At 44.4% G+C, this 22,379-nt stretch overlaps 66 non-coding genes and 3 pseudogenes across 66 annotated transcripts; all 69 read right to left on the bottom strand.

The window, feature by feature from the left end:
• Positions 1–7: 7 nt before the first annotated feature.
• Positions 8–126, bottom strand: LOC148559874 (5S ribosomal RNA). Its single transcript, XR_015889399.1, has one exon. It is a non-coding gene; the product is annotated as a 5S ribosomal RNA (ribosomal RNA).
• Positions 127–348: 222 nt separating this feature from the next.
• On the bottom strand, positions 349–467 carry LOC148559873 (5S ribosomal RNA). Its single transcript, XR_015889132.1, has one exon. It is a non-coding gene; the product is annotated as a 5S ribosomal RNA (ribosomal RNA).
• Positions 468–654: 187 nt separating this feature from the next.
• Positions 655–772, bottom strand: LOC148559872 (5S ribosomal RNA). Its single transcript, XR_015890048.1, has one exon. It is a non-coding gene; the product is annotated as a 5S ribosomal RNA (ribosomal RNA).
• Positions 773–979: 207 nt separating this feature from the next.
• Positions 980–1,098, bottom strand: LOC148559871 (5S ribosomal RNA). The gene has a single exon (XR_015890505.1). It is a non-coding gene; the product is annotated as a 5S ribosomal RNA (ribosomal RNA).
• Positions 1,099–1,285: 187 nt separating this feature from the next.
• Positions 1,286–1,404, bottom strand: LOC148559870 (5S ribosomal RNA). Its single transcript, XR_015888445.1, has one exon. It is a non-coding gene; the product is annotated as a 5S ribosomal RNA (ribosomal RNA).
• A 197-nt stretch (positions 1,405–1,601) lies between these two features.
• LOC148559869 (5S ribosomal RNA) lies at positions 1,602–1,720 on the bottom strand. The gene has a single exon (XR_015890453.1). It is a non-coding gene; the product is annotated as a 5S ribosomal RNA (ribosomal RNA).
• A 191-nt stretch (positions 1,721–1,911) lies between these two features.
• LOC148559868 (5S ribosomal RNA) lies at positions 1,912–2,030 on the bottom strand. The gene has a single exon (XR_015890034.1). It is a non-coding gene; the product is annotated as a 5S ribosomal RNA (ribosomal RNA).
• Positions 2,031–2,241: 211 nt separating this feature from the next.
• On the bottom strand, positions 2,242–2,360 carry LOC148559867 (5S ribosomal RNA). The gene has a single exon (XR_015889398.1). It is a non-coding gene; the product is annotated as a 5S ribosomal RNA (ribosomal RNA).
• A 188-nt stretch (positions 2,361–2,548) lies between these two features.
• On the bottom strand, positions 2,549–2,667 carry LOC148559866 (5S ribosomal RNA). Its single transcript, XR_015891309.1, has one exon. It is a non-coding gene; the product is annotated as a 5S ribosomal RNA (ribosomal RNA).
• Positions 2,668–2,889: 222 nt separating this feature from the next.
• LOC148559865 (5S ribosomal RNA) lies at positions 2,890–3,008 on the bottom strand. Its single transcript, XR_015888439.1, has one exon. It is a non-coding gene; the product is annotated as a 5S ribosomal RNA (ribosomal RNA).
• Positions 3,009–3,222: 214 nt separating this feature from the next.
• On the bottom strand, positions 3,223–3,341 carry LOC148559864 (5S ribosomal RNA). Its single transcript, XR_015891568.1, has one exon. It is a non-coding gene; the product is annotated as a 5S ribosomal RNA (ribosomal RNA).
• Positions 3,342–3,539: 198 nt separating this feature from the next.
• LOC148559863 (5S ribosomal RNA) lies at positions 3,540–3,658 on the bottom strand. Its single transcript, XR_015890341.1, has one exon. It is a non-coding gene; the product is annotated as a 5S ribosomal RNA (ribosomal RNA).
• A 206-nt stretch (positions 3,659–3,864) lies between these two features.
• LOC148559862 (5S ribosomal RNA) lies at positions 3,865–3,983 on the bottom strand. The gene has a single exon (XR_015891551.1). It is a non-coding gene; the product is annotated as a 5S ribosomal RNA (ribosomal RNA).
• Positions 3,984–4,172: 189 nt separating this feature from the next.
• LOC148559861 (5S ribosomal RNA) lies at positions 4,173–4,291 on the bottom strand. Its single transcript, XR_015890892.1, has one exon. It is a non-coding gene; the product is annotated as a 5S ribosomal RNA (ribosomal RNA).
• A 197-nt stretch (positions 4,292–4,488) lies between these two features.
• LOC148559860 (5S ribosomal RNA) lies at positions 4,489–4,607 on the bottom strand. The gene has a single exon (XR_015889397.1). It is a non-coding gene; the product is annotated as a 5S ribosomal RNA (ribosomal RNA).
• Positions 4,608–4,821: 214 nt separating this feature from the next.
• Positions 4,822–4,940, bottom strand: LOC148559859 (5S ribosomal RNA). Its single transcript, XR_015890701.1, has one exon. It is a non-coding gene; the product is annotated as a 5S ribosomal RNA (ribosomal RNA).
• A 188-nt stretch (positions 4,941–5,128) lies between these two features.
• Positions 5,129–5,247, bottom strand: LOC148559858 (5S ribosomal RNA). The gene has a single exon (XR_015890890.1). It is a non-coding gene; the product is annotated as a 5S ribosomal RNA (ribosomal RNA).
• Positions 5,248–5,443: 196 nt separating this feature from the next.
• LOC148559857 (5S ribosomal RNA) lies at positions 5,444–5,562 on the bottom strand. The gene has a single exon (XR_015889395.1). It is a non-coding gene; the product is annotated as a 5S ribosomal RNA (ribosomal RNA).
• Positions 5,563–5,778: 216 nt separating this feature from the next.
• Positions 5,779–5,897, bottom strand: LOC148559856 (5S ribosomal RNA). Its single transcript, XR_015890700.1, has one exon. It is a non-coding gene; the product is annotated as a 5S ribosomal RNA (ribosomal RNA).
• Positions 5,898–6,103: 206 nt separating this feature from the next.
• Positions 6,104–6,222, bottom strand: LOC148559855 (5S ribosomal RNA). The gene has a single exon (XR_015888428.1). It is a non-coding gene; the product is annotated as a 5S ribosomal RNA (ribosomal RNA).
• A 234-nt stretch (positions 6,223–6,456) lies between these two features.
• On the bottom strand, positions 6,457–6,575 carry LOC148559854 (5S ribosomal RNA; annotated as a pseudogene).
• A 200-nt stretch (positions 6,576–6,775) lies between these two features.
• Positions 6,776–6,894, bottom strand: LOC148559853 (5S ribosomal RNA). The gene has a single exon (XR_015890942.1). It is a non-coding gene; the product is annotated as a 5S ribosomal RNA (ribosomal RNA).
• A 198-nt stretch (positions 6,895–7,092) lies between these two features.
• LOC148559852 (5S ribosomal RNA) lies at positions 7,093–7,211 on the bottom strand. The gene has a single exon (XR_015891784.1). It is a non-coding gene; the product is annotated as a 5S ribosomal RNA (ribosomal RNA).
• Positions 7,212–7,414: 203 nt separating this feature from the next.
• Positions 7,415–7,533, bottom strand: LOC148559851 (5S ribosomal RNA). The gene has a single exon (XR_015888424.1). It is a non-coding gene; the product is annotated as a 5S ribosomal RNA (ribosomal RNA).
• A 202-nt stretch (positions 7,534–7,735) lies between these two features.
• LOC148559850 (5S ribosomal RNA) lies at positions 7,736–7,854 on the bottom strand. Its single transcript, XR_015888421.1, has one exon. It is a non-coding gene; the product is annotated as a 5S ribosomal RNA (ribosomal RNA).
• A 220-nt stretch (positions 7,855–8,074) lies between these two features.
• LOC148559849 (5S ribosomal RNA) lies at positions 8,075–8,193 on the bottom strand. Its single transcript, XR_015890950.1, has one exon. It is a non-coding gene; the product is annotated as a 5S ribosomal RNA (ribosomal RNA).
• Positions 8,194–8,398: 205 nt separating this feature from the next.
• Positions 8,399–8,517, bottom strand: LOC148559848 (5S ribosomal RNA). The gene has a single exon (XR_015889871.1). It is a non-coding gene; the product is annotated as a 5S ribosomal RNA (ribosomal RNA).
• A 186-nt stretch (positions 8,518–8,703) lies between these two features.
• LOC148559847 (5S ribosomal RNA) lies at positions 8,704–8,822 on the bottom strand. The gene has a single exon (XR_015890030.1). It is a non-coding gene; the product is annotated as a 5S ribosomal RNA (ribosomal RNA).
• Positions 8,823–9,012: 190 nt separating this feature from the next.
• On the bottom strand, positions 9,013–9,131 carry LOC148559846 (5S ribosomal RNA). The gene has a single exon (XR_015891265.1). It is a non-coding gene; the product is annotated as a 5S ribosomal RNA (ribosomal RNA).
• Positions 9,132–9,322: 191 nt separating this feature from the next.
• Positions 9,323–9,441, bottom strand: LOC148559845 (5S ribosomal RNA). Its single transcript, XR_015888410.1, has one exon. It is a non-coding gene; the product is annotated as a 5S ribosomal RNA (ribosomal RNA).
• Positions 9,442–9,647: 206 nt separating this feature from the next.
• On the bottom strand, positions 9,648–9,766 carry LOC148559844 (5S ribosomal RNA). The gene has a single exon (XR_015889131.1). It is a non-coding gene; the product is annotated as a 5S ribosomal RNA (ribosomal RNA).
• Positions 9,767–9,953: 187 nt separating this feature from the next.
• On the bottom strand, positions 9,954–10,072 carry LOC148559843 (5S ribosomal RNA). The gene has a single exon (XR_015890153.1). It is a non-coding gene; the product is annotated as a 5S ribosomal RNA (ribosomal RNA).
• A 209-nt stretch (positions 10,073–10,281) lies between these two features.
• Positions 10,282–10,400, bottom strand: LOC148559842 (5S ribosomal RNA). The gene has a single exon (XR_015888776.1). It is a non-coding gene; the product is annotated as a 5S ribosomal RNA (ribosomal RNA).
• A 207-nt stretch (positions 10,401–10,607) lies between these two features.
• LOC148559841 (5S ribosomal RNA) lies at positions 10,608–10,726 on the bottom strand. The gene has a single exon (XR_015891437.1). It is a non-coding gene; the product is annotated as a 5S ribosomal RNA (ribosomal RNA).
• A 197-nt stretch (positions 10,727–10,923) lies between these two features.
• Positions 10,924–11,042, bottom strand: LOC148559840 (5S ribosomal RNA). Its single transcript, XR_015889130.1, has one exon. It is a non-coding gene; the product is annotated as a 5S ribosomal RNA (ribosomal RNA).
• A 212-nt stretch (positions 11,043–11,254) lies between these two features.
• LOC148559839 (5S ribosomal RNA) lies at positions 11,255–11,373 on the bottom strand. Its single transcript, XR_015890028.1, has one exon. It is a non-coding gene; the product is annotated as a 5S ribosomal RNA (ribosomal RNA).
• Positions 11,374–11,582: 209 nt separating this feature from the next.
• Positions 11,583–11,701, bottom strand: LOC148559838 (5S ribosomal RNA). The gene has a single exon (XR_015888399.1). It is a non-coding gene; the product is annotated as a 5S ribosomal RNA (ribosomal RNA).
• Positions 11,702–11,908: 207 nt separating this feature from the next.
• On the bottom strand, positions 11,909–12,027 carry LOC148559837 (5S ribosomal RNA). The gene has a single exon (XR_015890777.1). It is a non-coding gene; the product is annotated as a 5S ribosomal RNA (ribosomal RNA).
• Positions 12,028–12,214: 187 nt separating this feature from the next.
• LOC148559836 (5S ribosomal RNA) lies at positions 12,215–12,333 on the bottom strand. Its single transcript, XR_015889128.1, has one exon. It is a non-coding gene; the product is annotated as a 5S ribosomal RNA (ribosomal RNA).
• Positions 12,334–12,543: 210 nt separating this feature from the next.
• Positions 12,544–12,662, bottom strand: LOC148559835 (5S ribosomal RNA). The gene has a single exon (XR_015890027.1). It is a non-coding gene; the product is annotated as a 5S ribosomal RNA (ribosomal RNA).
• A 200-nt stretch (positions 12,663–12,862) lies between these two features.
• LOC148559834 (5S ribosomal RNA) lies at positions 12,863–12,981 on the bottom strand. Its single transcript, XR_015890675.1, has one exon. It is a non-coding gene; the product is annotated as a 5S ribosomal RNA (ribosomal RNA).
• Positions 12,982–13,167: 186 nt separating this feature from the next.
• Positions 13,168–13,286, bottom strand: LOC148559833 (5S ribosomal RNA). The gene has a single exon (XR_015890152.1). It is a non-coding gene; the product is annotated as a 5S ribosomal RNA (ribosomal RNA).
• A 207-nt stretch (positions 13,287–13,493) lies between these two features.
• On the bottom strand, positions 13,494–13,612 carry LOC148559832 (5S ribosomal RNA). The gene has a single exon (XR_015888775.1). It is a non-coding gene; the product is annotated as a 5S ribosomal RNA (ribosomal RNA).
• A 198-nt stretch (positions 13,613–13,810) lies between these two features.
• On the bottom strand, positions 13,811–13,929 carry LOC148559831 (5S ribosomal RNA; annotated as a pseudogene).
• A 221-nt stretch (positions 13,930–14,150) lies between these two features.
• LOC148559830 (5S ribosomal RNA) lies at positions 14,151–14,269 on the bottom strand. Its single transcript, XR_015888797.1, has one exon. It is a non-coding gene; the product is annotated as a 5S ribosomal RNA (ribosomal RNA).
• Positions 14,270–14,506: 237 nt separating this feature from the next.
• LOC148559829 (5S ribosomal RNA) lies at positions 14,507–14,625 on the bottom strand. Its single transcript, XR_015888795.1, has one exon. It is a non-coding gene; the product is annotated as a 5S ribosomal RNA (ribosomal RNA).
• A 204-nt stretch (positions 14,626–14,829) lies between these two features.
• LOC148559828 (5S ribosomal RNA) lies at positions 14,830–14,948 on the bottom strand. The gene has a single exon (XR_015890776.1). It is a non-coding gene; the product is annotated as a 5S ribosomal RNA (ribosomal RNA).
• Positions 14,949–15,135: 187 nt separating this feature from the next.
• LOC148559827 (5S ribosomal RNA) lies at positions 15,136–15,254 on the bottom strand. Its single transcript, XR_015889127.1, has one exon. It is a non-coding gene; the product is annotated as a 5S ribosomal RNA (ribosomal RNA).
• A 206-nt stretch (positions 15,255–15,460) lies between these two features.
• On the bottom strand, positions 15,461–15,579 carry LOC148559826 (5S ribosomal RNA). The gene has a single exon (XR_015890026.1). It is a non-coding gene; the product is annotated as a 5S ribosomal RNA (ribosomal RNA).
• Positions 15,580–15,821: 242 nt separating this feature from the next.
• Positions 15,822–15,940, bottom strand: LOC148559825 (5S ribosomal RNA). The gene has a single exon (XR_015890877.1). It is a non-coding gene; the product is annotated as a 5S ribosomal RNA (ribosomal RNA).
• A 187-nt stretch (positions 15,941–16,127) lies between these two features.
• LOC148559824 (5S ribosomal RNA) lies at positions 16,128–16,246 on the bottom strand. Its single transcript, XR_015890150.1, has one exon. It is a non-coding gene; the product is annotated as a 5S ribosomal RNA (ribosomal RNA).
• A 212-nt stretch (positions 16,247–16,458) lies between these two features.
• Positions 16,459–16,577, bottom strand: LOC148559823 (5S ribosomal RNA). The gene has a single exon (XR_015888774.1). It is a non-coding gene; the product is annotated as a 5S ribosomal RNA (ribosomal RNA).
• A 200-nt stretch (positions 16,578–16,777) lies between these two features.
• Positions 16,778–16,896, bottom strand: LOC148559822 (5S ribosomal RNA; annotated as a pseudogene).
• Positions 16,897–17,114: 218 nt separating this feature from the next.
• Positions 17,115–17,233, bottom strand: LOC148559821 (5S ribosomal RNA). Its single transcript, XR_015888794.1, has one exon. It is a non-coding gene; the product is annotated as a 5S ribosomal RNA (ribosomal RNA).
• Positions 17,234–17,436: 203 nt separating this feature from the next.
• Positions 17,437–17,555, bottom strand: LOC148559820 (5S ribosomal RNA). The gene has a single exon (XR_015890002.1). It is a non-coding gene; the product is annotated as a 5S ribosomal RNA (ribosomal RNA).
• Positions 17,556–17,752: 197 nt separating this feature from the next.
• On the bottom strand, positions 17,753–17,871 carry LOC148559819 (5S ribosomal RNA). The gene has a single exon (XR_015891419.1). It is a non-coding gene; the product is annotated as a 5S ribosomal RNA (ribosomal RNA).
• Positions 17,872–18,094: 223 nt separating this feature from the next.
• Positions 18,095–18,213, bottom strand: LOC148559818 (5S ribosomal RNA). The gene has a single exon (XR_015889681.1). It is a non-coding gene; the product is annotated as a 5S ribosomal RNA (ribosomal RNA).
• Positions 18,214–18,444: 231 nt separating this feature from the next.
• LOC148559817 (5S ribosomal RNA) lies at positions 18,445–18,563 on the bottom strand. Its single transcript, XR_015889729.1, has one exon. It is a non-coding gene; the product is annotated as a 5S ribosomal RNA (ribosomal RNA).
• Positions 18,564–18,779: 216 nt separating this feature from the next.
• Positions 18,780–18,898, bottom strand: LOC148559816 (5S ribosomal RNA). Its single transcript, XR_015890673.1, has one exon. It is a non-coding gene; the product is annotated as a 5S ribosomal RNA (ribosomal RNA).
• Positions 18,899–19,089: 191 nt separating this feature from the next.
• On the bottom strand, positions 19,090–19,208 carry LOC148559815 (5S ribosomal RNA). Its single transcript, XR_015888388.1, has one exon. It is a non-coding gene; the product is annotated as a 5S ribosomal RNA (ribosomal RNA).
• Positions 19,209–19,431: 223 nt separating this feature from the next.
• Positions 19,432–19,550, bottom strand: LOC148559814 (5S ribosomal RNA). The gene has a single exon (XR_015889680.1). It is a non-coding gene; the product is annotated as a 5S ribosomal RNA (ribosomal RNA).
• Positions 19,551–19,781: 231 nt separating this feature from the next.
• Positions 19,782–19,900, bottom strand: LOC148559813 (5S ribosomal RNA). The gene has a single exon (XR_015889718.1). It is a non-coding gene; the product is annotated as a 5S ribosomal RNA (ribosomal RNA).
• A 216-nt stretch (positions 19,901–20,116) lies between these two features.
• LOC148559812 (5S ribosomal RNA) lies at positions 20,117–20,235 on the bottom strand. Its single transcript, XR_015890672.1, has one exon. It is a non-coding gene; the product is annotated as a 5S ribosomal RNA (ribosomal RNA).
• Positions 20,236–20,426: 191 nt separating this feature from the next.
• Positions 20,427–20,545, bottom strand: LOC148559811 (5S ribosomal RNA). The gene has a single exon (XR_015888381.1). It is a non-coding gene; the product is annotated as a 5S ribosomal RNA (ribosomal RNA).
• A 205-nt stretch (positions 20,546–20,750) lies between these two features.
• On the bottom strand, positions 20,751–20,869 carry LOC148559810 (5S ribosomal RNA). The gene has a single exon (XR_015890000.1). It is a non-coding gene; the product is annotated as a 5S ribosomal RNA (ribosomal RNA).
• Positions 20,870–21,066: 197 nt separating this feature from the next.
• Positions 21,067–21,185, bottom strand: LOC148559809 (5S ribosomal RNA). Its single transcript, XR_015891417.1, has one exon. It is a non-coding gene; the product is annotated as a 5S ribosomal RNA (ribosomal RNA).
• Positions 21,186–21,399: 214 nt separating this feature from the next.
• On the bottom strand, positions 21,400–21,518 carry LOC148559808 (5S ribosomal RNA). The gene has a single exon (XR_015889679.1). It is a non-coding gene; the product is annotated as a 5S ribosomal RNA (ribosomal RNA).
• A 231-nt stretch (positions 21,519–21,749) lies between these two features.
• On the bottom strand, positions 21,750–21,867 carry LOC148559807 (5S ribosomal RNA). Its single transcript, XR_015889527.1, has one exon. It is a non-coding gene; the product is annotated as a 5S ribosomal RNA (ribosomal RNA).
• A 216-nt stretch (positions 21,868–22,083) lies between these two features.
• Positions 22,084–22,202, bottom strand: LOC148559806 (5S ribosomal RNA). The gene has a single exon (XR_015890671.1). It is a non-coding gene; the product is annotated as a 5S ribosomal RNA (ribosomal RNA).
• Between the last annotated feature and the right edge of the window lie 177 nt (positions 22,203–22,379).

Genomic DNA, 22,379 nt, shown 5'->3' with positions numbered 1-22,379 from the left:
AAAAAAAGAGGTGCAACACGAGGACTTCCCAGGAGGTCACCCATCCTAGTACTACTCTCGCCCAAGCACGCTTAACTGCAGAGTTCTGATGGGATCCGGTGCATTAGTGCTGGTATGATCGCACCTATTATAATATGCGCACATAATTATCATATGCATGTCTTGCGACGTAGGGTAAGTCGAGCTGCGAATCCCTGCGGGGCCAGTGCGAGCTTGCCTAAAATGAGGTCATTGAGACTCGCTTTAGCTAAACTATTCAAGATAGCGCCGTTTAAAGAACGAGAGTAAGCACGACGTAAAAAAAAAAAAAAAAAAAAAAAAAAAAAAAAAAAAAAAAAAAAAAAAAAAGAGGTGCAACACGAGGACTTCCCAGGAGGTCACCCATCCTAGTACTACTCTCGCCCAAGCACGCTTAACTGCGGAGTTCTGATGGGATCCGGTGAATTAGTGCTGGTATGATCGCACCTATTAAAATATGCGCACATAATTATCATATGCATGTCTCGCGACGTAGGGTAAGTCGAGTTGCAAATCCCTGCGGGGCCCGTGGGAGCTTGCCTAAAATCAGGTCATTGAGACTCGCTTTAACAAAACTGTGCAAGATAGCGCCGTTTAAAGAACGAGGGTAAGCACGACGTAAAAAAAAAAAAAAAAGAGGTGCAACACGAGGACTTCCCAGGAGGTCACCCATCTAGTACTACTCTCGCCCAAGCACGCTTAACTGCGGAGTTCTGATGGGATCCGGTGCATTAGTGCTGGTATGATCGCACCTATTATAATATGCGCACATAATTATCATATGCATGTCTTGCGACGTAGGGTAAGTCGAGCTGCGAATCCCTGCGGGGCCCGTGCGAGCTTGCCTAAAATAAGGTCATTGAGACTCGCTTTAGCTAAACTATTCAAGATAGCGCCGTTTAAAGAACGAGGGAAAGCACGACGTAAAAAAAAAAAAAAAAAAAAAAAAAAAAAAAAAAAAGAGGTGCAACACGAGGACTTCCCAGGAGGTCACCCATCCTAGTACTACTCTCGCCCAAGCACGCTTAACTGCGGAGTTCTGATAGGATCCGGTGAATTAGTGCTGGTATGATCGCACCTATTAAAATATGCGCACATAATTATCATATGCATGTCTCGCGACGTAGGGTAAGTCGAGTTGCAAATCCCTGCGGGGCCCGTGGGAGCTTGCCTAAAATCAGGTCATTGAGACTCGCTTTAACAAAACTGTGCAAGATAGCGCCGTTTAAAGAACGAGGGTAAGCACGACGTAAAAAAAAAAAAAAAAGAGGTGCAACACGAGGACTTCCCAGGAGGTCACCCATCCTAGTACTACTCTCGCCCAAGCACGCTTAACTGCGGAGTTCTGATGGGATCCGGTGCATTAGTGCTGGTATGATCGCACCTATTATAATATGCGCACATAATTATCATATGCATGTCTTGCGACGTAGGGTAAGTCGAGCTGCGAATCCCTGCGGGGCCCGTGCGAGCTTGCCTAAAATGAGGTCATTGAGACTCGCTTTAGCTAAACTATTCAAGATAGCGCCGTTTAAAGAACGAGGGTAAGCACGACGTAAAAAAAAAAAAAAAAAAAAAAAAAAGAGGTGCAACACGAGGACTTCCCAGGAGGTCACCCATCCTAGTACTACTCTCGCCCAAGCACGCTTAACTGCGGAGTTCTGATGGGATCCGGTGAATTAGTGTTGGTATGATCGCACCTATTAAAATATGCGCACATAATTATCATATGCATGTCTCGAGACGTAGGGTAAGTCGAGTTGCAAATCCCTGCGGGGCCCGTGCGAGCTTGCCTAAATCAGGTCATTGAGACTCGCTTTAACTAAACTGTGCAAGATAGCGCCGTTTAAAGAACGAGGGTAAGCACGACGTAAAAAAAAAAAAAAAAAAAAATAGGTGCAACACGAGGACTTCCTAGGAGGTCACCCATCCTGGTACTACTCTCGCCCAAGCACGCTTAACTGCGGAGTTCTGATGGGATCCGGTGCATTAGTGCTGGTATGATCGCACCTATTAAAATATGCGCACATAATTATCATATGCATGTCTCGCGACGTAGGGTAAGTCGACCTGCGAATCCCTGCGGGGCCCGTGCGAACTTGCCTAAAATGAGGTCATTGAGACTCGCTTTAGCTAAACTATTCAAGATAGCGCCGTTTAAAGAACGAGGGTAAGCACGACGTAAAAAAAAAAAAAAAAAAAAAAAAAAAAAAAAAAAAAAAAGAGGTGCAACACGAGGACTTCCCAGGAGGTCACCCATCCTAGTACTACTCTCGCCCAAGCACGCTTAACTGCAGAGTTCTGATGGGATCCGGTGCATTAGTGCTGGTATGATCGCACCTATTAAAATATGCGCACATAATTATCATATGCATGTCTCGCGATGTAGGGTAAGTCGAGTTGCGAAACCCTGCGGGGCCCGTGCGAACTTGCCTAAAATGAGGTCATTGAGACTCGCTTTAGCTAAACTATTCAAGATAGCGCCGTTTAAAGAACGAGGGTAAGCACGACGTAAAAAAAAAAAAAAAAAGAGGTGCAACACGAGGACTTCCCAGGAGGTCACCCATCCTAGTGCTACTCTCGCCTAAGCACGCTTAACTGCGGAGTTCTGATGGGATCCGGTGCATTAGTGCTGGTATGATCGCACCTATTAAAATATGCGCATATAATTATCATATGCATGTCTTGCGACGTAGGGTAAGTCGAGTGCGAATCCCTGCGGGGCCCGTGCGAGCTTGCCTAAAATGAGGTCATTGAGACTCGCTTTAGCTAAACTATTCAAGATAGTGCCGTTTAAACAACGAGGGTAGGCACGACGTAAAAAAAAAAAAAAAAAAAAAAAAAAAAAAAAAAAAAAAAAAAAAAAAAAAAGAGGTGCAACACGAGGACTTCCCAGGAGGTCACCCATCCTAGTACTACTCTCGCCCAAGCACGCTTAACTGCGGAGTTCTGATGGGATCCGGTGCATTAGTGCTGGTATGATCGCACCTATTAAAATATGTGCACATAATTATCATATGCATGTCTCGCGACGTAGGGTAAGTCGAGCTGCGAAACCCTGCGGGGCCCGTGCGAACTTGCCTAAAATGAGGTCATTGAGACTCGCTTTAGCTAAACTATTCAAGATAGCGCTGTTTAAAGAACGAGGGTAAGCACGACGTAAAAAAAAAAAAAAAAAAAAAAAAAAAAAAAAAAAAAAAAAAAGTGGGGCAACACGAGGACTTCTCAGGAGGTCACCCATCCTAGTACTACTCTCGCCCAAGCACGCTTAACTGCGGAGTTCTGATGGGATCCGTTGCATTAGTGCTGGTATGATCGCACCTATTATAATATGCGCACATAATTATCATATGCATGTCTTGCGACGTAGGGTAAGTCGAGCTGCGAATCCCTGCGGGCCCGTGCGAGCTTGCCTAAAATAAGGTCATTGAGACTCGCTTTAGCTAAACTATTCAACATAGCGCCGTTTAAAGAACGAGGGCAAGCACGACGTAAAAAAAAAAAAAAAAAAAAAAAAAAAAGAGGTGCAACACGAGGACTTCCCAGGAGGTCACCCATCCTAGTACTACTCTCGCCCAAGCACGCTTAACTGCGGAGTTCTTATGGGATCCGGTGAATTAGTGCTGGTATGATCACACCTATTAAAATATGCGCACATAATTATCATATGCATGTCTCGCGACGTAGGGTAAGTCGAGTTGCAAATCCCTGCGGGGCCCGTGGGAGCTTGCCTAAAATCAGGTCATTGAGACTCGCTTTAACAAAACTGTGCAAGATAGCGCCGTTTAAAGAACAAGGGTAAGCACGACGTAAAAAAAAAAAAAAAAAAAAAAAAAAAAAAAAAAAGAGGTGTAACACGAGGACTTCCCAGGAGGTCACCGATCCTAGTACTACTCTCGCCCAAGCACGCTTAACTGCGGAGTTCTGATGGGATCCGGTGCATTAGTGCTGGTATGATCGCACCTATTAAAATATGTGCACATAATTATCATATGCATGTCTCGCGACGTAGGGTAAGTCGAGTTGCGAAACCCTGCGGGGCCCGTGCGAACTTGCCTAAAATGAGGTCATTGAGACTCGCTTTAGCTAAACTATTCAAGATAGCGCCGTTTAAAGAACGAGGGAAGGCACGACGTAAAAAAAAAAAAAAAAAAGAAGTGCAACACGAGGACTTCCCAGGAGGTCACCCATCCTAGTACTACTCTCGCCCAAGCACGCTTAACTGCAGAGTTCTGATGGGATCCGTTGCATTAGTGCTGGTATGATCGCACCTATTATAATATGCGCACATAATTATCATATGCATGTCTTGCGACGTAGGGTAAGTCGAGCTGCGAATCCCTGCGGGCCCGTGCGAGCTTGCCTAAAATGAGGTCATTGAGACTCGCTTTAGCTAAACTATTCAAGATAGCGCCGTTTAAAGAACGAGGGTAAGCACGACGTAAAAAAAAAAAAAAAAAAAAAAAAAAAGAGGTGCAACACGAGGACTTCCCAGGAGGTCACCCATCCTAGTACTACTCTCGCCCAAGCACGCTTAACTGCAGAGTTCTGATGGGATCCGGTGCATTAGTGCTGGTATGATCGCACCTATTAAAATATGCGCACATAATTATCATATGCATGTCTCGCGATGTAGGGTAAGTCGAGTTGCGAAACCCTGCGGGGCCCGTGCGAACTTGCCTAAAATGAGGTCATTGAGACTCGCTTTAGCTAAACTATTCAAGATAGCGCCGTTTAAAGAACGAGGGTAAGCACGACGTAAAAAAAAAAAAAAAAAAAAAAAAAAAAAAAAAAAAAAAAAAAGAGGTGCAACACGAGGACTTCCCAGGAGGTCACCCATCCTAGTACTACTCTCGCCCAAGCACGCTTAACTGCGGAGTTCTGATGGGATCCGGTGCATTAGTGCATGTATGATCGCACCTATTAAAATATGCGCACATAATTATCATATGCATGTCTTGCGACGTAGGGTAAGTCGAGTGCGAATCCCTGCGGGGCCCGTGCGAGCTTGCCTAAAATGAGGTCATTGAGACTCGCTTTAGCTAAACTATTCAAGATAGTGCCGTTTAAAGAACGAGGGAAGGCACGACGTAAAAAAAAAAAAAAAAAAGAAGTGCAACACGAGGACTTCCCAGGAGGTCACCCATCCTAGTACTACTCTCGCCCAAGCACGCTTAACTGCAGAGTTCTGATGGGATCCGTTGCATTAGTGCTGGTATGATCGCACCTATTATAATATGCGCACATAATTATCATATGCATGTCTTGCGACGTAGGGTAAGTCGAGCTGCGAATCCCTGCGGGCCCGTGCGAGCTTGCCTAAAATGAGGTCATTGAGACTCGCTTTAGCTAAACTATTCAAGATAGCGCCGTTTAAAGAACGAGGGTAAGCACGACGTAAAAAAAAAAAAAAAAAAAAAAAAAAGAGGTGCAACACGAGGACTTCCCAGGAGGTCACCCATCCTAGTACTACTCTCGCCCAAGCACGCTTAACTGCAGAGTTCTGATGGGATCCGGTGCATTAGTGCTGGTATGATCGCACCTATTAAAATATGCGCACATAATTATCATATGCATGTCTCGCGATGTAGGGTAAGTCGAGTTGCGAAACCCTGCGGGGCCCGTGCGAACTTGCCTAAAATGAGGTCATTGAGACTCGCTTTAGCTAAACTATTCAAGATAGCGCCGTTTAAAGAACGAGGGTAAGCACGACGTAAAAAAAAAAAAAAAAAAAAAAAAAAAAAAAAAAAAAAAAAAAAAGAGGTGCAACACGAGGACTTCCCAGGAGGTCACCCATCCTAGTACTACTCTCGCCCAAGCACGCTTAACTGCGGAGTTCTGATGGGATCCGGTGCATTAGTGCATGTATGATCGCACCTATTAAAATATGCGCACATAATTATCATATGCATGTCTTGCGACGTAGGGTAAGTCGAGTGCGAATCCCTGCGGGGCCCGTGCGAGCTTGCCTAAAATGAGGTCATTGAGACTCGCTTTAGCTAAACTATTCAAGATAGTGCCGTTTAAAGAACGAGGGTAGGCACGACGTAAAAAAAAAAAAAAAAAAAAAAAAAAAAAAAAAAAAGAGGTGCAACACGAGGACTTCCCAGGAGGTCACCCATCCTAGTACTACTCTCGCCCAAGCACGCTTAACTGCGGAGTTCTGATGGGATCCGGTGCATTAGTGCTGGTATGATCGCACCTATTAAAATATGTGCACATAATTATCATATGCATGTCTCGCGACGTAGGGTAAGTCGAGCTGCGAAACCCTGCGGGGCCCGTGCGAACTTGCCTAAAATGAGGTCATTGAGACTCGCTTTAGCTAAACTATTCAAGATAGCGCCGTTTAAAGAACGAGGGTAAGCACGACGTAAAAAAAAAAAAAAAAAAAAAAAAAAAAAAAAAAAAAAAAAAAAAAAAAAAAAAAAAAAAAAAGTGGTGCAACACGAGGACTTCCCAGGAGGTCACCCATCCTAGTACTACTCTCGCCCAAGCACGCTTAACTGCAGAATTCTGATGGGATCCGTTGCATTAGTGCTGGTATGATCGCACCTATTATAATATGCGCACATAATTATCATATGCATGTCTTGCGACGTAGGGTAAGTCGAGCTGCGAATCCCTGCGGGCCCGTGCGAGCTTGCCTAAAATAAGGTCATTGAGACTCGCTTTAGCTAAACTATTCAACATAGCGCCGTTTAAAGAACGAGGGCAAGCACGACGTAAAAAAAAAAAAAAAAAAAAAAAAAAAAAAGAGGTGCAACACGAGGACTTCCCAGGAGGTCACCCATCCTAGTACTACTCTCGCCCAAGCACGCTTAACTGCGGAGTTCTTATGGGATCCGGTGAATTAGTGCTGGTATGATAGCACCTATTAAAATATGCGCACATAATTATCATATGCATGTCTCGCGACGTAGGGTAAGTCGAGTTGCAAATCCCTGCGGGGCCCGTGGGAGCTTGCCTAAAATCAGGTCATTGAGACTCGCTTTAACAAAACTGTGCAAGATAGCGCCGTTTAAAGAACAAGGGTAAGCACGACGTAAAAAAAAAAAAAAAAAAAAAAAAAAAGTGGTGCAACACGAGGACTTCCCAGGAGGTCACCCATCCTAGTACTACTCTCGCCCAAGCACGCTTAACTGCGGAGTTTTGATGGGATCCGTTGCATTAGTGCTGGTATGATCGCACCTATTATAATATGCGCACATAATTATCATATGCATGTCTTGCGACGTAGGGTAAGTCGAGCTGCGAATCCCTGCGGGCCCGTGCGAGCTTGCCTAAAATAAGGTCATTGAGACTCGCTTTAGCTAAACTATTCAACATAGCGCCGTTTAAAGAACGAGGGCAAGCACGACGTAAAAAAAAAAAATAAAAAAATAAAAAAAAAAAAGAGGTGCAACACGAGGACTTCCCAGGAGGTCACCCATCCTAGTACTACTCTCGCCCAAGCACGCTTAACTGCGGAGTTCTGATGGGATCCGGTGCATTAGTGCTGGTATGATCGCACCTATTAAAATATGCGCACATAATTATCATATGCATGTCTTGCGACGTAGGGTAAGTCGAGTGCGAATCCCTGCGGGGCCCGTGCGAGCTTGCCTAAAATGAGGTCATTGAGACTCGCTTTAGCTAAACTATTCAAGATAGTGCCGTTTAAAGAACGAGGGTAGGCACGACGTAAAAAAAAAAAAAAAAAAAAAAAAAAAAAAAAGAGGTGCAACACGAGGACTTCCCAGGAGGTCACCCATCCTAGTACTACTCTCGCCCAAGCACGCTTAACTGCGGAGTTCTGATGGGATCCGGTGCATTAGTGCTGGTATGATCGCACCTATTAAAATATGTGCACATAATTATCATATGCATGTCTCGCGACGTAGGGTAAGTCGACCTGCGAAACCCTGCGGGGCCCGTGCGAACTTGCCTAAAATGAGGTCATTGAGACTCGCTTTAGCTAAACTATTCAAGATAGCGCCGTTTAAAGAACGAGGGTAAGCACGACGTAAAAAAAAAAAAAAAAAAAAAAAAAAAAAAAAAAAAAAAAAAAAAAAAAGTGGTGCAACACGAGGACTTCCCAGAAGGTCACCCATCCTAGTACTACTCTCGCCCAAGCACGCTTAACTGCGGAGTTCTGATGGGATCCGTTGCATTAGTGCTGGTATGATCGCACCTATTATAATATGCGCACATAATTATCATATGCATGTCTTGCGACGTAGGGTAAGTCGAGCTGCGAATCCCTGCGGGCCCGTGCGAGCTTGCCTAAAATAAGGTCATTGAGACTCGCTTTAGCTAAACTATTCAACATAGCGCCGTTTAAAGAACGAGGGCAAGCACGACGTAAAAAAAAAAAAAAAAAAAAAAAAAAAAAAAAAAAGAGGTGCAACACGAGGACTTCCCAGGAGGTCACCCATCCTAGTACTACTCTCGCCCAAGCACGCTTAACTGCGGAGTTCTTATGGGATCCGGTGAATTAGTGCTGGTATGATCGCACCTATTAAAATATGCGCACATAATTATCATATGCATGTCTCGCGACGTAGGGTAAGTCGAGTTGCAAATCCCTGCGGGGCCCGTGGGAGCTTGCCTAAAATCAGGTCATTGAGACTCGCTTTAACAAAACTGTGCAAGATAGCGCCGTTTAAAGAACAAGGGTAAGCACGACGTAAAAAAAAAAAAAAAGAGGTGTAACACGAGGACTTCCCAGGAGGTCACCCATCCTAGTACTACTCTCGCCCAAGCACGCTTAACTGCGGAGTTCTGATGGGATCCGGTGCATTAGTGCTGGTATGATCGCACCTATTAAAATATGTGCACATAATTATCATATGCATGTCTCGCGACGTAGGGTAAGTCGAGTTGCGAAACCCTGCGGGGCCCGTGCGAACTTGCCTAAAATGAGGTCATTGAGACTCGCTTTAGCTAAACTATTCAAGATAGCGCCGTTTAAAGAACGAGGGAAGGCACGACGTAAAAAAAAAAAAAAAAAAAGAGGTGCAACACGAGGACTTCCCAGGAGGTCACCCATCCTAGTACTACTCTCGCCCAAGCACGCTTAACTACGGAGTTCTGATGGGATCCGTTGCATTAGTGCTGTTATGATCGCACCTATTATAATATGCGCACATAATTATCATATGCATGTCTTGCGACGTAGGGTAAGTCGAGCTGCGAATCCCTGCGGGCCCGTGCGAGCTTGCCTAAAATGAGGTCATTGAGACTCGCTTTAGCTAAACTATTCAAGATAGCGCCGTTTAAAGAACGAGGGTAAGCACGACGTAAAAAAAAAAAAAAAAAAAAAGAGGTGCAACACGAGGACTTCCCAGGAGGTCACCCATCCTAGTACTACTCTCGCCCAAGCACGCTTAACTGCGGAGTTCTGATGGGATCCGGTGCATTAGTGCTGGTATGATCGCACCTATTAAAATATGCGCACATAATTATCATATGCATGTCTTGCGACGTAGGGTAAGTCGAGTGCGAATCCCTGCGGGGCCCGTGCGAGCTTGCCTAAAATGAGGTCATTGAGACTCGCTTTAGCTAAACTATTCAAGATAGTGCCGTTTAAAGAACGAGGGTAGGCACGACGTAAAAAAAAAAAAAAAAAAAAAAAAAAAAAAAAAAAAGAGGTGCAACACGAGGACTTCCCAGGAGGTCACCCATCCTAGTACTACTCTCGCCCAAGCACGCTTAACTGCGGAGTTCTGATGGGATCCGGTGAATTAGTGCTGGTATGATCGCACCTATTAAAATATGCGCACATAATTATCATATGCATGTCTCGCGACGTAGGGTAAGTCGAGCTGCGAAACCCTGCGGGGCCCGTGCGAACTTGCCTAAAATGAGGTCATTGAGACTCGCTTTAGCTAAACTATTCAAGATAGCACCGTTTAAAGAACGAGGGTAAGCACGACGTAAAAAAAAAAAAAAAAGAGGTGCAACACGAGGACTTCCCAGGAGGTCACCCATCCTAGTACTACTCTCGCCCAAGCACGCTTAAATGCGGAGTTCTGATGGGATCCGGTGCATTAGTGCTGGTATGATCGCACCTATTATAATATGCGCACATAATTATCATATGCATGTCTTGCGACGTAGGGTAAGTCGAGCTGCGAATCCCTGCGGGGCCCGTGCGAGCTTGCCTAAAATGAGGTCATTGAGACTCGCTTTAGCTAAACTATTCAAGATAGCGCCGTTTAAAGAACGAGGGTAAGCACGACATAAAAAAAAAAAAAAAAAAAAAAAAAAAAAAAAAAAAAAGAGGTGCAACACGTGGACTTCCCAGGAGGTCACCCATCCTAGTACTACTCTCGCCCAAGCACGCTTAACTGCGGAGTTCTGATGGGATCCGGTGAATTAGTGCTGGTATGATCGCACCTATTAAAATATGCGCACATAATTATCATTTGCATGTCTCGCGACGTAGGGTAAGTCGAGTTGCAAATCCCTGCGGGGCCCGTGGGAGCTTGCCTAAAATCAGGTCATTGAGACTCGCTTTAACTAAACTGTGCAAGATAGCGCCGTTTAAAGAACGAGGGTAAGCACGACGTAAAAAAAAAAAAAAAAAAAAAAAAAAAAAAAAAAAAGTGGTGCAACACGAGGACTTCCCAGGAGGTCACCCATCCTAGTACTACTCTCGCCCAAGCACGCTTAACTGCGGAGTTCTGAGGGGATCCGTTGCATTAGTGCTGGTATGATCGCACCTATTATAATATGCGCACATAATTATCATATGCATGTCTTGCGACGTAGGGTAAGTCGAGCTGCGAATCCCTACGGGCCCGTGCGAGCTTGCCTAAAATAAGTTCATTGAGACTCGCTTTAGCTAAACTATTCAACATAGCGCCGTTTAAAGAACGAGGGCAAGCACGACGTAAAAAAAAAAAAAAAAAAAAAAAAAAAGAGGTGCAACACGAGGACTTCCCAGGAGGTCACCCATCCTAGTACTACTCTCGCCCAAGCACGCTTAACTGCGGAGTTCTGATGGGATCCGGTGAATTAGTGCTGGTATGATCGCACCTATTAAAATATGCGCACATAATTATCATATGCATGTCTCGCGACGTAGGGTAAGTCGAGTTGCAAATCCCTGCGGGGCCCGTGGGAGCTTGCCTAAAATCAGGTCATTGAGACTCGCTTTAACAAAACTGTGCAAGATAGCGCCGTTTAAAGAACAAGGGTAAGCACGACGTAAAAAAAAAAAAAAAAAAAAAAAAAAAAAAAAAAAAAAAAAGAGGTGTAACACGAGGACTTCCCAGGAGGTCACCCATCCTAGTACTACTCTCGCCCAAGCACGCTTAACTGCGGAGTTCTGATGGGATCCGGTGCATTAGTGCTGGTATGATCGCACCTATTAAAATATGTGCACATAATTATCATATGCATGTCTCGCGACGTAGGGTAAGTCGAGTTGCGAAACCCTGCGGGGCCCGTGCGAACTTGCCTAAAATGAGGTCATTGAGACTCGCTTTAGCTAAACTATTCAAGATAGCGCCGTTTAAAGAACGAGGGAAGGCACGACGTAAAAAAAAAAAAAAAAAAAAAAAAAAAAAAAAAAAAAAGAGGTGCAACACGAGGACTTCCCAGGAGGTCACCCATCCTAGTACTACTCTCGCCCAAGCACGCTTAACTGCGGAGTTCTGATGGGATCCGGTGCATTAGTGCTGGTATGATCGCACCTATTAAAATATGCGCACATAATTATCATATGCATGTCTTGCGACGTAGGGTAAGTCGAGTGCGAATCCCTGCGGGGCCCGTGCGAGCTTGCCTAAAATGAGGTCATTGAGACTCGCTTTAGCTAAACTATTCAAGATAGCGCCGTTTAAAGAACGAGGGTAAGCACGACGTAAAAAAAAAAAAAAAAAAAAAAAAAAAAAAAAAAAAAGTGGTGCAACACGAGGACTTCCCAGGAGGTCACCCATCCTAGTACTACTCTCGCCCAAGCACGCTTAACTGCGGAGTTCTGATGGGATCCGTTGCATTAGTGCTGGTATGATCGCACCTATTATAATATGCGCACATAATTATCATATGCATGTCTTGCGACGTAGGGTAAGTCGAGCTGCGAATCCCTACGGGCCCGTGCGAGCTTGCCTAAAATAAGTTCATTGAGACTCGCTTTAGCTAAACTATTCAACATAGCGCCGTTTAAAGAACGAGGGCAAGCACGACGTAAAAAAAAAAAAAAAAAGAGGTGCAACACGAGGACTTCCCAGGAGGTCACCCATCCTAGTACTACTCTCGCCCAAGCACGCTTAACTGCGGAGTTCTGATGGGATCCGGTGAATTAGTGCTGGTATGATCGCACCTATTAAAATATGCGCACATAATTATCATATGCATGTCTCGCGACGTAGGGTAAGTCGAGTTGCAAATCCCTGCGGGGCCCGTGGGAGCTTGCCTAAAATCAGGTCATTGAGACTCGCTTTAACAAAACTGTGCAAGATAGCGCCGTTTAAAGAACAAGGGTAAGCACGACGTAAAAAAAAAAAAAAAAAAAAAAAAAAAAAAAAAAAAAAAGAGGTGTAACACGAGGACTTCCCAGGAGGTCACCCATCCTAGTACTACTCTCGCCCAAGCACGCTTAACTGCGGAGTTCTGATGGGATCCGGTGCATTAGTGCTGGTATGATCGCACCTATTAAAATATGCGCACATAATTATCATATGCATGTCTCGCGACGTAGGGTAAGTCGAGTTGCAAATCCCTGCGGGGCCCGTGGGAGCTTGCCTAAAATCAGGTCATTGAGACTCGCTTTAACTAAACTGTGCAAGATAGCGCCGTTTAAAGAACGAGGGTAAGCACGACGTAAAAAAAAAAAAAAAAAAAAAAAAAAGAAGAGGTGCAACACGAGGACTTCCCAGGAGGTTACCCATCCTAGTACTACTCTCGCCCAAGCACGCTTAACTGCGGAGTTCTGAGGGGATCCGGTGAATTAGTGCTGGTATGATCGCACCTATTAAAATATGCGCACATAATTATCATATGCATGTCTCGCGACGTAGGGTAAGTCGAGTTGCAAATCCCTGCGGGGCCCGTGGGAGCTTGCCTAAAATCAGGTCATTGAGACTCGCTTTAACAAAACTGTGCAAGATAGCGCCGTTTAAAGAACGAGGGTAAGCACGACGTAAAAAAAAAAAAAAAGAGGTGCAACACGAGGACTTCCCAGGAGGTCACCCATCCTAGTACTACTCTCGCCCAAGCACGCTTAAATGCGGAGTTCTGATGGGATCCGGTGCATTAGTGCTGGTATGATCGCACCTATTATAATATGCGCACATAATTATCATATGCATGTCTTGCGACGTAGGGTAAGTCGAGCTGCGAATCCTTGCGGGGCCCGTGCGAGCTTGCCTAAAATGAGGTCATTGAGACTCGCTTTAGCTAAACTATTCAAGATAGCGCCGTTTAAAGAACGAGGGTAAGCACGACGTAAAAAAAAAAAAAAAAAAAAAAAAAAAAAAAAAAAAGAGGTGCAACACGTGGACTTCCCAGGAGGTCACCCATCCTAGTACTACTCTCGCCCAAGCACGCTTAACTGCGGAGTTCTGATGGGATCCGGTGAATTAGTGCTGGTATGATCGCACCTATTAAAATATGCGCACATAATTATCATTTGCATGTCTCGCGACGTAGGGTAAGTCGAGTTGCAAATCCCTGCGGGGCCCGTGGGAGCTTGCCTAAAATCAGGTCATTGAGACTCGCTTTAACTAAACTGTGCAAGATAGCGCCGTTTAAAGAACGAGGGTAAGCACGACGTAAAAAAAAAAAAAAAAAAAAAAAAGAAGAGGTGCAACACGAGGACTTCCAAGGAGGTTACCCATCCTAGTACTACTCTCGCCCAAGCAAGCTTAACTGCGGAGTTCTGAGGGGATCCGGTGAATTAGTGCTGGTATGATCGCACCTATTAAAATATGCGCACATAATTATCATATGCATGTCTCGCGACGTAGGGTAAGTCGAGTTGCAAATCCCTGCGGGGCCCGTGGGAGCTTGCCTAAAATCAGGTCATTGAGACTCGCTTTAACAAAACTGGGCAAGATAGCGCCGTTTAAAGAACGAGGGTAAGCACGACGTAAAAAAAAAAAAAAAAAAAAAAAAAAAAAAAAAAAAAAAAAAAAAAAAAAGAGGTGCAACACGAGGTCTTCCCAGGAGGTCACCCATCCTAGTACTACTCTCGTCCAAGCACGCTTAACTGCGGAGTTCTGATGGGATCCGGTGCATTAGTGCTGGTATGATCGCACCTATTATAATATGCGCACATAATTATCATATGCATGTCTTGCGACGTAGGGTAAGTCGAGCTGCGAATCCCTGCGGGGCCCGTGCGAGCTTGCCTAAAATGAGGTCATTGAGACTCGCTTTAGCTAAACTATTCAAGATAGTGTCGTTTAAAGAACGAGGGTAGGCACGACGTAAAAAAAAAAAAAAAAAAAAAAAAAAAAAAAAAAAAAAAAAAAAAAAAAAAAAAAAAAAAAAAAAAGAGGTGCAACACGAGGTCTTCCCAGGAGGTCACCCATCCTAGTACTACTCTCGTCCAAGCACGCTTAACTGCGGAGTTCTGATGGGATCCGGTGCATTAGTGCTGGTATGATCGCACCTATTATAATATGCGCACATAATTATCATATGCATGTCTTGCGACGTAGGGTAAGTCGAGCTGCGAATCCCTGCGGGGCCCGTGCGAGCTTGCCTAAAATGAGGTCATTGAGACTCGCTTTAGCTAAACTATTCAAGATAGCGCCGTTTAAAGAACGAGGGTAAGCACGACGTAAAAAAAAAAAAAAAAAAAAAAAAAAAAAAAAAGTGGTGCAACACGAGGACTTCCCAGGAGGTCACCCATCCTAGTACTACTCTCGCCCAAGCACGCTTAACTGCGGAGTTCTGATGGGATCCGTTGCATTAGTGCTGGTATGATCGCACCTATTATAATATGCGCACATAATTATCATATGCATGTCTTGCGACGTAGGGTAAGTCGAGCTGCGAATCCCTACGGGCCCGTGCGAGCTTGCCTAAAATAAGTTCATTGAGACTCGCTTTAGCTAAACTATTCAACATAGCGCCGTTTAAAGAACGAGGGCAAGCACGACGTAAAAAAAAAAAAAAAAAGAGGTGCAACACGAGGACTTCCCAGGAGGTCACCCATCCTAGTACTACTCTCGCCCAAGCACGCTTAACTGCGGAGTTCTGATGGGATCCGGTGAATTAGTGCTGGTATGATCGCACCTATTAAAATATGCGCACATAATTATCATATGCATGTCTCGCGACGTAGGGTAAGTCGAGTTGCAAATCCCTGCGGGGCCCGTGGGAGCTTGCCTAAAATCAGGTCATTGAGACTCGCTTTAACAAAACTGTGCAAGATAGCGCCGTTTAAAGAACAAGGGTAAGCACGACGTAAAAAAAAAAAAAAAAAAAAAAAAAAAAAAAAAAAGAGGTGTAACACGAGGACTTCCCAGGAGGTCACCCATCCTAGTACTACTCTCGCCCAAGCACGCTTAACTGCGGAGTTCTGATGGGATCCGGTGCATTAGTGCTGGTATGATCGCACCTATTAAAATATGCGCACATAATTATCATATGCATGTCTCGCGACGTAGGGTAAGTCGAGTTGCAAATCCCTGCGGGGCCCGTGGGAGCTTGCCTAAAATCAGGTCATTGAGACTCGCTTTAACTAAACTGTGCAAGATAGCGCCGTTTAAAGAACGAGGGTAAGCACGACGTAAAAAAAAAAAAAAAAAAAAAAAAAAAAAAAAAAAAAAAAAAAAAAAAAAAAAAAAAAAAAAAAAAAAGAAGAGGTGCAACACGAGGACTTCCCAGGAGGTTACCCATCCTAGTACTACTCTCGCCCAAGCACGCTTAACTGCGGAGTTCTGAGGGGATCCGGTGAATTAGTGCAGGTATGATCGCACCTATTAAAATATGCGCACATAATTATCATATGCATGTCTCGCGACGTAGGGTAAGTCGAGTTGCAAATCCCTGCGGGGCCCGTGGGAGCTTGCCTAAAATCAGGTCATTGAGACTCGCTTTAACAAAACTGTGCAAGATAGCGCCGTTTAAAGAACGAGGGTAAGCACGACGTAAAAAAAAAAAAAAAAGAGGTGCAACACGAGGACTTCCCAGGAGGTCACCCATCCTAGTACTACTCTCGCCCAAGCACGCTTAAATGCGGAGTTCTGATGGGATCCGGTGCATTAGTGCTGGTATGATCGCACCTATTATAATATGCGCACATAATTATCATATGCATGTCTTGCGACGTAGGGTAAGTCGAGCTGCGAATCCTTGCGGGGCCCGTGCGAGCTTGCCTAAAATGAGGTCATTGAGACTCGCTTTAGCTAAACTATTCAAGATAGCGCCGTTTAAAGAACGAGGGTAAGCACGACGTAAAAAAAAAAAAAAAAAAAAAAAAAAAAAAAAAAAAAAAAAGAGGTGCAACACGTGGACTTCCCAGGAGGTCACCCATCCTAGTACTACTCTCGCCCAAGCACGCTTAACTGCGGAGTTCTGATGGGATCCGGTGAATTAGTGCTGGTATGATCGCACCTATTAAAATATGCGCACATAATTATCATTTGCATGTCTCGCGACGTAGGGTAAGTCGAGTTGCAAATCCCTGCGGGGCCCGTGGGAGCTTGCCTAAAATCAGGTCATTGAGACTCGCTTTAACTAAACTGTGCAAGATAGCGCCGTTTAAAGAACGAGGGTAAGCACGACGTAAAAAAAAAAAAAAAAAAAAAAAAAAGAAGAGGTGCAACACGAGGACTTCCAAGGAGGTTACCCATCCTAGTACTACTCTCGCCCAAGCAAGCTTAACTGCGGAGTTCTGAGGGGATCCGGTGAATTAGTGCTGGTATGATCGCACCTATTAAAATATGCGCACATAATTATCATATGCATGTCTCGCGACGTAGGGTAAGTCGAGTTGCAAATCCCTGCGGGGCCCGTGGGAGCTTGCCTAAAATCAGGTCATTGAGACTCGCTTTAACAAAACTGTGCAAGATAGCGCCGTTTAAAGAACGAGGGTAAGCACGACGTAAAAAAAAAAAAAAAAAAAAAAAAAAAAAAAAAAAAAAAAAAAAAAAGAGGTGCAACACGAGGTCTTCCCAGGAGGTCACCCATCCTAGTACTACTCTCGTCCAAGCACGCTTAACTGCGGAGTTCTGATGGGATCCGGTGCATTAGTGCTGGTATGATCGCACCTATTATAATATGCGCACATAATTATCATATGCATGTCTTGCGACGTAGGGTAAGTCGAGCTGCGAATCCCTGCGGGGCCCGTGCGAGCTTGCCTAAAATGAGGTCATTGAGACTCGCTTTAGCTAAACTATTCAAGATAGTGCCGTTTAAAGAACGAGGGTAGGCACGACGTAAAAAAAAAAAAAAAAAAAAAAAAAAAAAAAAGATGTGCAACACGAGGACTTCCCAGGAGGTCACCCATCCTAGTACTACTCTCGCCCAAGCACACTTAACTGCGGAGTTCTGATGGGATCCGGTGCATTAGTGCTGGTATGATCGCACCTATTAAAATATGCGCACATAATTATCATATGCATGTCTTGCGACGTAGGGTAAGTCGAGTGCGAATCCCTGCGGGGCCCGTGCGAGCTTGCCTAAAATGAGGTCATTGAGACTCGCTTTAGCTAAACTATTCAAGATAGTGCCGTTTAAAGAACGAGGGAAGGCACGACGTAAAAAAAAAAAAAAAAAAAAAAAAAAAGAGGTGCAACACGAGGACTTCACAGGAGGTCACCCATCCTAGTACTACTCTCGCCTAAGCAAGCTTAACTGCGGAGTTCTGATGGGATCCGGTGCATTAGTGCTGGTATGATCGCACCTATTAAAATATGCGCACATAATTATCATATGCATGTCTCGCGACGTAGGGTAAGTCGATCTGCGAAACCTTGCGGGGCCCGTGCGAACTTGCCTAAAATGAGGTCATTGAGACTCGCTTTAGCTAAACTATTCAAGATAGCGCCGTTTAAAGAACGAGGGTAAGCACGACGTAAAAAAAAAAAAAAAAAAAAAAAAAAAAAAAAAAAAAAAAAAAAAAAAAAAAGACGTGCAACACGAGGACTTCCCAGGAGGTCACCCATCCTAGTACTACTCTCGCCCAAGCACGCTTAACTGCGGAGTTCTGATGGGATCCGGTGCATTAGTGCTGGTATGATCGCACCTATTATAATATGCGCACATAATTATCATATGCATGTCTTGCGACGTAGGGTAAGTCGAGCTGCGAATCCCTGCGGGGCCCGTGCGAGCTTGCCTAAAATGAGGTCATTGAGACTCGCTTTAGCTAAACTATTCAAGATAGTGCCGTTTAAAGAACGAGGGTAGGCACGACGTAAAAAAAAAAAAAAAAAAAAAAAAAAAAAAAAAAAAAAAAAAAAAAAAAAAAAAAAAAAAGAGGTGCAACACGAGGATTTCCCAGGAGGTCACCCATCCTAGTACTACTCTCGCCCAAGCACGCTTAACTGCGGAGTTCTGATGGGATCCGGTGCATTAGTGCTGGTATGATCGCACCTATTAAAATATGCGCACATAATTATCATATGCATGTCTCGCGACGTAGGGTAAGTCGAGTTGCGAAACCCTGCGGGGCCCGTGCGAACTTGCCTAAAATGAGGTCATTGAGACTCGCTTTAGCTAAACTATTCAAGATAGCGCCGTTTAAAGAATGAGGGTAAGCACGACGTAAAAAAAAAATAAAAATAAAAATAAAAAAAAAAAAAAGAAAAGAAGAGGTGCAACACGAGGACTTCCCAGGAGGTTACCCATCCTAGTACTACTCTCGCCCAAGCACGCTTAACTGCGGAGTTCTGAGGGGATCCGGTGAATTAGTGCTGGTATGATCGCACCTATTAAAATATGCGCACATAATTATCATATGCATGTCTCGCGACGTAGGGTAAGTCGAGTTGCAAATCCCTGCGGGGCCCGTGGGAGCTTGCCTAAAATCAGGTCATTGAGACTCGCTTTAACTAAACTGTGCAAGATAGCGCCGTTTAAAGAACGAGGGTAAGCACGACGTAAAAAAAAAAAAAAAAAAAAGAGGTGCAACACGAGGACTTCCCAGGAGGTCACCCATCCTAGTACTACTCTCGCCCAAGCACGCTTAACTGCGGAGTTCTGATGGGATCCGGTGCATTAGTGCTGGTATGATCGCACCTATTATAATATGCGCACATAATTATCATATGCATGTCTCGCGACGTAGGGTAAGTCGATCTGCGAAACCTTGCGGGGCCCGTGCGAACTTGCCTAAAATGAGGTCATTGAGACTCGCTTTAGCTAAACTATTCAAGATAGCGCCGTTTAAAGAACGAGGGTAAGCACGACGTAAAAAAAAAAAAAAAAAAAAAAAAAAAAAAAAAAAAAAAAAAAAAAAAAAAAGACGTGCAACACGAGGACTTCCCAGGAGGTCACCCATCCTAGTACTACTCTCGCCCAAGCACGCTTAACTGCGGAGTTCTGATGGGATCCGGTGCATTAGTGCTGGTATGATCGCACCTATTATAATATGCGCACATAATTATCATATGCATGTCTTGCGACGTAGGGTAAGTCGAGCTGCGAATCCCTGCGGGGCCCGTGCGAGCTTGCCTAAAATGAGGTCATTGAGACTCGCTTTAGCTAAACTATTCAAGATAGTGCCGTTTAAAGAACGAGGGTAGGCACGACGTAAAAAAAAAAAAAAAAAAAAAAAAAAAAAAAAAAAAAAAAAAAAAAAAAAAAAAAAAAAAGAGGTGCAACACGAGGATTTCCCAGGAGGTCACCCATCCTAGTACTACTCTCGCCCAAGCACGCTTAACTGCGGAGTTCTGATGGGATCCGGTGCATTAGTGCTGGTATGATCGCACCTATTAAAATATGCGCACATAATTATCATATGCATGTCTCGCGACGTAGGGTAAGTCGAGTTGCGAAACCCTGCGGGGCCCGTGCGAACTTGCCTAAAATGAGGTCATTGAGACTCGCTTTAGCTAAACTATTCAAGATAGCGCCGTTTAAAGAATGAGGGTAAGCACGACGTAAAAAAAAAATAAAAATAAAAATAAAAAAAAAAAAAAGAAAAGAAGAGGTGCAACACGAGGACTTCCCAGGAGGTTACCCATCCTAGTACTACTCTCGCCCAAGCACGCTTAACTGCGGAGTTCTGAGGGGATCCGGTGAATTAGTGCTGGTATGATCGCACCTATTAAAATATGCGCACATAATTATCATATGCATGTCTCGCGACGTAGGGTAAGTCGAGTTGCAAATCCCTGCGGGGCCCGTGGGAGCTTGCCTAAAATCAGGTCATTGAGACTCGCTTTAACTAAACTGTGCAAGATAGCGCCGTTTAAAGAACGAGGGTAAGCACGACGTAAAAAAAAAAAAAAAAAAAAGAGGTGCAACACGAGGACTTCCCAGGAGGTCACCCATCCTAGTACTACTCTCGCCCAAGCACGCTTAACTGCGGAGTTCTGATGGGATCCGGTGCATTAGTGCTGGTATGATCGCACCTATTATAATATGCGCACATAATTATCATATGCATGTCTTGCGACGTAGGGTAAGTCGAGCTGCGAATCCCTGCGGGGCCCGTGCGAGCTTGCCTAAAATGAGGTCATTGAGACTCGCTTTAGCTAAACTATTCAAGATAGTGCCGTTTAAAGAACGAGGGTAGGCACGACGTAAAAAAAAAAAAAAAAAAAAAAAAAAAAAAAAAAGATGTGCAACACGAGGACTTCCCAGGAGGTCACCCATCCTAGTACTACTCTCGCCCAAGCACACTTAACTGCGGAGTTCTGATGGGATCCGGTGCATTAGTGCTGGTATGATCGCACCTATTAAAATATGCGCACATAATTATCATATGCATGTCTTGCGACGTAGGGTAAGTCGAGTGCGAATCCCTGCGGGGCCCGTGCGAGCTTGCCTAAAATGAGGTCATTGAGACTCGCTTTAGCTAAACTATTCAAGATAGTGCCGTTTAAAGAACGAGGGAAGGCACGACGTAAAAAAAAAAAAAAAAAAAAAAAAAAAGAGGTGCAACACGAGGACTTCACAGGAGGTCACCCATCCTAGTACTACTCTCGCCTAAGCAAGCTTAACTGCGGAGTTCTGATGGGATCCGGTGCATTAGTGCTGGTATGATCGCACCTATTAAAATATGCGCACATAATTATCATATGCATGTCTCGCGACGTAGGGTAAGTCGATCTGCGAAACCTTGCGGGGCCCGTGCGAACTTGCCTAAAATGAGGTCATTGAGACTCGCTTTAGCTAAACTATTCAAGATAGCGCCGTTTAAAGAACGAGGGTAAGCACGACGTAAAAAAAAAAAAAAAAAAAAAAAAAAAAAAAAAAAAAAAAAAAGACGTGCAACACGAGGACTTCCCAGGAGGTCACCCATCCTAGTACTACTCTCGCCCAAGCACGCTTAACTGCGGAGTTCTGATGGGATCCGGTGCATTAGTGCTGGTATGATCGCACCTATTATAATATGCGCACATAATTATCATATGCATGTCTTGCGACGTAGGGTAAGTCGAGCTGCGAATCCCTGCGGGGCCCGTGCGAGCTTGCCTAAAATGAGGTCATTGAGACTCGCTTTAGCTAAACTATTCAAGATAGTGCCGTTTAAAGAACGAGGGTAGGCACGACGTAAAAAAAAAAAAAAAAAAAAAAAAAAAAAAAAAAAAAAAAAAAAAAAAAAAAAAAAAAAAGAGGTGCAACACGAGGATTTCCAGGAGGTCACCCATCCTAGTACTACTCTCGCCCAAGCACGCTTAACTGCGGAGTTCTGATGGGATCCGGTGCATTAGTGCTGGTATGATCGCACCTATTAAAATATGCGCACATAATTATCATATGCATGTCTCGCGACGTAGGGTAAGTCGAGTTGCGAAACCCTGCGGGGCCCGTGCGAACTTGCCTAAAATGAGGTCATTGAGACTCGCTTTAGCTAAACTATTCAAGATAGCGCCGTTTAAAGAATGAGGGTAAGCACGACGTAAAAAAAAAATAAAAATAAAAATAAAAAAAAAAAAAAGAAAAGAAGAGGTGCAACACGAGGACTTCCCAGGAGGTTACCCATCCTAGTACTACTCTCGCCCAAGCACGCTTAACTGCGGAGTTCTGAGGGGATCCGGTGAATTAGTGCTGGTATGATCGCACCTATTAAAATATGCGCACATAATTATCATATGCATGTCTCGCGACGTAGGGTAAGTCGAGTTGCAAATCCCTGCGGGGCCCGTGGGAGCTTGCCTAAAATCAGGTCATTGAGACTCGCTTTAACTAAACTGTGCAAGATAGCGCCGTTTAAAGAACGAGGGTAAGCACGACGTAAAAAA

Source organism: Arachis ipaensis, chromosome B6 (genome assembly GCF_059453495.1).
Source record: "Arachis ipaensis isolate K30076 ecotype BB chromosome B6, ASM5945349v1, whole genome shotgun sequence".
Taxonomy (NCBI): domain Eukaryota; kingdom Viridiplantae; phylum Streptophyta; class Magnoliopsida; order Fabales; family Fabaceae; genus Arachis; species Arachis ipaensis.
The sequence above is the reverse complement of the archived record's forward strand: the minus strand, read 5'-3'. Positions and strand labels throughout refer to the sequence as shown.